Genomic DNA, 6,467 nt, shown 5'->3' with positions numbered 1-6,467 from the left:
TCACTTATACACATTTGTAGGTATGATTAGTAATACTGACATATACAAAGGAACTATGCCTAAACCAAATTAAATATCTAATAAAACAAAATACTTTCTGTTAGTAATCCTGAAAAGTCAACAGTGCTCAATAAATACTATGCTCTTAAAGTAAGGAGCGTCATACACTCAGGAATTTCTATAATTTGACATGCTAAAACTGAGGAAATAAGCGGGCCAGGGGATAAGAAGTACACATAAGAAAAGTCATTTTGTGATTTTCTTTATTTTGATACAATAGATTTCTTGTTTTTAGGAGGCAAGATTTTGACCTCAAAAGTAATAAAATACTTTAGAAACCAATTTATATCTCCCCGTTTTAAATGGTATTGTTATACTATTTTCTCCACAGTTCATGTTTCTGGGTAAAGTTTATGATTACTGAGAAGTGTTAATGCCTCTACAATGGAAATTTTGCCCTTGAGGATGTTCTTAATATCCATACTAAAGTGATGGCCCTTTGGCAATCTGAATTGCTTTGTCTCTTGCCATGTTTCAGCATCTTTTACCCACAGAGATGATACAGAATCTTTGGGATAAGCATCTACATCTTTTAGTAATGACAGCAGCTTGTCATTTTTCCTAGCAATTTCTCTCTTAATTTCTAGATGGACACTCATCTGCTCTCACAAATGCAGAGGGTGTCTCACAGAATGTCCTGGGTGGACAGGTGCCTTGGGGCTGTAGCCGGCTTCATCTTCCTGATTTCCTGTTCTGCTAGGTCTCTAAGTTGAAATTGCCGCTACCTGAGCCACCACATCCTCCATACTCTCTATAACATGATGCACTCAGGTTCTCAAAGCACATAGGTGACCTCGGCACAAGAGCAAGTCTGCAATGTTGCTTACATTTTTGTCCTATAAAAGAGCTTGATTTTGTTTTTTAAAATACAAAAAATTAGTTATTTATGCTTTAATATAAAATGTTTCAGCTTGATTTCAAAATATGACAGTGGTGTAGGAGAACAGAGAGTGAGGATCAAGGCCTAACTGACCATTTCTGTGAGCACAAAAGAGAAAAACAGCAAACGGTGCCTCCTTTGGCAACCTACAGGCGTGCTAGCACGTTGCAAGTTCCAGAGAAGAATCAAAACAGCTGCGATCTGGATGTTTACCTGGGTACACCCTATAGACAAGCAGAGGCGGGTGGATCTTCCATTAATCTAATTGTTCATTCTTGTGTCTAAAAGAAAAAAAGCAAGGTGAGCCAAAGGCTCGGGCTCTTTGTTCACAGGGGCAAAGAATCACCTGTGCCCCTAACTCTAAACTACGTTTGTCTTTTTTTTACAAAAAATTTGTCCTCACTTGCCCCCCCACCCCCGGTTGGGGAAAATCTCAGATTTGTTCCTACAGAGTGGGGTTGTAGGCATGTGATTGAAATGAACACTATTTTACATTGCAGTAAATTCATTATTAAAAGGACGTATAAAAAACGTCTTTCATGTAGAATTGTGCTAGAAGTTTCCTTCTTTTTTTAATTTCTAAAAGGTGTGGTTTTATTCATTATCTGTATGATCCTCAAGATCTTTTCCAAAGGATATTTGAATACTCTGAGCCAGAGTATTATAGCAGTTCACCATATCCCTCAATAATCAGGACATGCTCAGTTGCAACGATACTTACCAGAGAAGAGCACAGTCCAACAAGAACTTGCAGGCTTTGCTTCTCCCTCTTTCAGTCCGTTCCACAGAGAAAGAGGAAACTATAGAAGGTGCATGACTTTGGACACCGTTCATGTCACTGTTTTACATCTGAAATAAGATTGTAGTCATGGTGTAACTGGTCAGTGTTCATTCATTCATTTACTGTAAGAGCACATTGAATAAATATCTTCTTTGTATGAAGACTGACCTAGAAATGTCTACTTAGAAATGACTGGCAAAAACTGCATCCCCAGGGAATGTAAATTAAAATTATTTTGCTTTTAGAGTTTTTATGAAGTGGTCTCACAGGAAGAAGAGCACATAAGTGATACTGGAAGAGTCATAAAAGGTTTTATTCGGGGGATGAAATATCAGTTAATACCAAGATTCTAAGAAGTTTTGTATAATAGGACAGGAAAACATAGGCAATTTGGTATTGCTGAGGAGTCAAGTATAAGGGAAAAAAGACCAATGTGAATCTTATTTGTATATACAATCTGTGAATCTATTCTCTCCTATCTTTTCTTCTCTGGGCACAAATATTTTTCTTTACCAAGAGTCTACATATGCAACTGTGAAGGCCATAGTGTGTCCTTAATAAGACAAATGTATCTATGTGGTAATAGTATTGTTAGGAGGATTTGTTCTGGAATTCTTTTTAGAGGTACTTTTGAAAGCAATTCATGTAAATTTTAATTTGACAAGATAAAACAGTATAACAACAAAATATATAGGAAAATTTACTTTTTTTTTCATTGAGTTTATTGGTACTTTTTAAGTATACAGTACAGTTACATTTATCATTGGACTCTTTACATGACAGATCTTGGTTCTCATTTTTTCCCCATACCCCTGCCATCTTTTTTTCTTTACCAAGAGTCTACATATGCAACTGTGAAGGCCATAGTGTGTCCTTAATAAGACAAATGTATCTATGTGGTAATAGTATTGTTAGGAGGATTTGTTCTGGAATTCTTTTTAGAGGTACTTTTGAAAGCAATTCATGTAAATTTTAATTTGACAAGATAAAACAGTATAACAACAAAATATATAGGAAAATTTTTTTTTTTTCATTGAGTTTATTGGTACTTTTTAAGTATACAGTACAGTTACATTTATCATTGGATTCTTTACATGACAGATCTTGGTTCTCATTTTTTCCCCATACCCCTGCCATCCCTTCACCCCCTCCTCTATTTAGAAAGACTTTTTTTCCATTTTTTTCTATTCTCATAGTTTTTTTCTTTTCACTTATTTCCTTTCCCCTACTCTTCCCACTTCCCCTATACCTTTAGCCCTTTTCTTCCTATTTCACATTGTCAGTTATACAATTTGGATCTTATTTACACTTTTAGTCACACCCATGTTTATAGCAGCACAGTGTGTAATAGCTAAAATTTGGAAACAGCCCAACTGTCCATCAGTTGGAGACAGGATAAAGAAGTTTTTTTTTTTTAAATAAAATGGAGTACTACTCAGCCATAAAAAATGAGAAACTAGAGTTATTCATAGGAAAATGGATACATATTGAAGCCATACTCTTAAGTGAAATAAATAAGACATACATGTATAAATACCAAATAGTTTCACTGGTTTGAAAAACTAAAAGGAAAATTTACTTATAACACTACCATAATTTGAGTTACCAGCACATCCTTGGGTGAAATAAAGAGTAATAGAAAACAAAAACTAGATTGTTTGTGAAATTTCATTCTATGAGTAGTACTCATTACTTTTAGGTAACTAATACTACTGAAATATGTGGTATCTACTTGTATTTTTAGACGTAGCCAATCATATAGTCCTAGAAACAATTCTGTAAATAGTGCATATCATTACTATCATTTAAAGATTAAAGATCTGTGGTTTAGAAAAAAATAAGAAGTGTGTCCAAGTTAATAGTTAATAACTATTTAATGCAGACTTTGAACTCAGATTTATAGTTCTGAGGTTTACCAGTCTTCCTTAGCTACTGGCTTCCTTCGGGAATTCATAGCCTTCTAGATTAAAAGGTCACACAATTTAATGTTGAAATGCTATTCTAGAGTTAAAGGTAGACAGGCTTGGAAACAGATGGCAATGGCATGAAGAGTACCTGGAGGTGTCTGGAAAGGGTCCATAAAGGAGATAGCATCTTAATTGGGTCTTGAATGAATGAGGAATTCTGGAGCAGTTCATGCAGTATTTTCTGCACAAATGAATTTCAGAGCTAAAAGCACTTTGCTGTGAGACTTGGAACGTCTTGATCCATTTTTCTACAAAACCATGTACCTATGAATTCCCTCGATTGAAGAACCATAACGTTGCTCAATCTCAAGACACCATCGCATGGTATTGCTCCAGTATCCTAGGGGAGATGCCTCTGGAAGTCACGGTGTAAGGCAGATGCGTTTGCCTTAGATCTATCCTTCTGGCCCTGCAGGGCTGTTCTCTGCACTCTGCTCCCCTCTGGTTATCTCATGATTTCTATGCTTAAGTAGAAGATCTCCTCGGGGTCTTTTTACTCCTTTGCATGTTATCTTACCTAGTATCAAGGCAAAACAATAGAAGAAATTCACATTGTTTTCGTAGAGACATCTATACAAATTGCATATATTTCTTTCACTGTTTAATTTTAATATATTACCATCATCCATACTAAAGGATTTAGATCAATCATCTGTCTTTACATTTCACAAGTTAATTTAAAAGTCATACTCGGTATCTATGTTCCTAACTTTTTTCATGAAACACGCCCAATGGTACTTCATAGTTTATTTTGGACATCACTAGTTTAGGTTTTGTATGGGTATAGTATCCAAATACCAGATGTACAATTCTTTAGAGAATGTAGTCATCCATGCTGGCTCTATTTTCTTTTACATATATGGATATTGATATTAGTATCAATCAATGTATCTGTTTATCTGTCTATTTTTTCTCTGTTTGAAAGTATTTTCTGAAGAGAAAATTCTACAAAAACACTTATATTGTCTACAATCCCACCTTAATAACCAACATTAATTCTGGAAAAATTGCAATTTCTATTTTTTAAGGAATCGGATGCCTCTTTTGGTTTAGTTCAACCTTCTCACTTGGCTTGCGGTTGCTCTTCCCTTCAACTGCTGCATGTCAAGGATTGATTTCAAGGAGTTGGTCCACTAGAATTATGAATTACACAGTATCAAGTGAAAAAGTACTTTCTAAAAATAATTTGGCCCCGCCAAAAGTAAGCAGTAAATATACCTTGGAGTCACAAAGATTAAGGAATTCAACTACAAACTACACTTTGATAGTTAGCTAATTTGAGTGAACCTTAATTTCTTTACCTGATAAATGGAGAAGGTGACCATACTGGCAGGGTTGCTATGAAGACTGCTTGTAGTAACAGACGTTTCATGGTTGTACCAGTTACACCTGCTGCACAGTAAGTCTCAGCTTTGGGGCCGATGTTCTTTACAAAATGTGTACCATTTAAATTTGCATATATATTTTTAAATTTTACTTTTAACTGATACATAAAAAGGCTATCATCTCTTAGAAACAGTTTTCATGCCTTAAAAATGAGCATCAATCAAGGTACAACTTATGAGTTGTGTGAATAATGAGGTGGATAATTACAGTGCACAGCACAATAGTAGGTGCTCAGTAAATGGTAAACAACATTTTGTCATCGTAATTAACACTCACACCAAACAATCGTGCTGGCCTACTTCCTGCTCCGTCACTACCCTCTCAGATGGTTCCACTTTGCACCTTTACCTGCATTATGGTTTGCTCATTTGTAGCAGCTGTTCCACAGGAACATTTAACCAACTTGGAGGTCCTTCCCAGATGTGCCTGTCTTGAATGCAGTGTTATTTCCCTTCCAGTCACCTTCAAAGTTCTCTGACTGCTGGAGCTGCATACCCCCACTACTTTCTCAAGGAAGTGCAAACGATGTTTGCAGTAAGACAAGAAGTGTACCGTCCTAAATAGAGACCTTGGACACTGCCTGTTACTGCTGTTGATTTATTCTGACTTTCTCATTTTGAAATGTGACTTATCGGGGAAATTGAGATAAGCCACTCTGAACTTTATTTGATCCTTTAAAAACCATCCTGTTTGGAGAAGAAAGCCACCTCAGAGATTCAAAACTCTCTGGCAGACAAAGAGAAAATGAAAGTGATTTGTAAATGCTAAAATGTTCATTTGGGAGAAAGGTATCAAGGGATTCAACAAAGGTCATTTTGGGAACCATCTGTGTTTGTCTTCATGAACATTTCGGAGGACATAAATGGGGTATTAATCACGTACCCTGTAGAAACTAAATTGGAATAGAGAACAAACAGGAGATGAGGTGGGGAATGGAAACCATGAGTAATGTGATCTGAGAGAAGAAATATCATCTTAAGTTTAATTTAGCTGAAAGCCTCAGGATGTTAGGTATTTTTATTTATAAACACAAGAAACAAAACATAATTTTCTCCACTGTTCCCTGCACCTTATTTACTTTATCATTATTCCATTTCAGTTATTTTCTTCAAGGTACTATCCAGGTTAAGTTGAAGGCTCTTGATAATTAATCATTTTCTCTGGCATCCTTACTTTAAGACTGTACTCAGATTCCAGCTTCCCTGCATTGTGTCTGGGAATGAGAAGAAGGGATAGGCAGGTGAACATAGTCCATATGAATAAAGCTTTTCTTTTGTAGCATTCTCCTTTGAAGATGAGGTTCTTTTCTACTACACTGATCCAGTTCAAGTACATCCATCAAAATTAAATTTCATCAAAAATAAAAAAGACTATTTCTCAAGGACCTTACCAT

The 6,467-nt window shown here is 35.7% G+C and overlaps 1 pseudogene; it reads right to left on the bottom strand.

The window, feature by feature from the left end:
* Positions 1 to 263: 263 nt before the first annotated feature.
* LOC104871564 lies at positions 264 to 5,013 on the bottom strand (annotated as a pseudogene).
* Between the last annotated feature and the right edge of the window lie 1,454 nt (positions 5,014 to 6,467).

This window comes from Fukomys damarensis, unplaced genomic scaffold (genome assembly GCF_012274545.1).
Source record: "Fukomys damarensis isolate Sample0158 unplaced genomic scaffold, DMR_v1.0_HiC HiC_scaffold_16, whole genome shotgun sequence".
Lineage (NCBI taxonomy): Eukaryota > Metazoa > Chordata > Mammalia > Rodentia > Bathyergidae > Fukomys > Fukomys damarensis.
The sequence above is the reverse complement of the archived record's forward strand: the minus strand, read 5'-3'. Positions and strand labels throughout refer to the sequence as shown.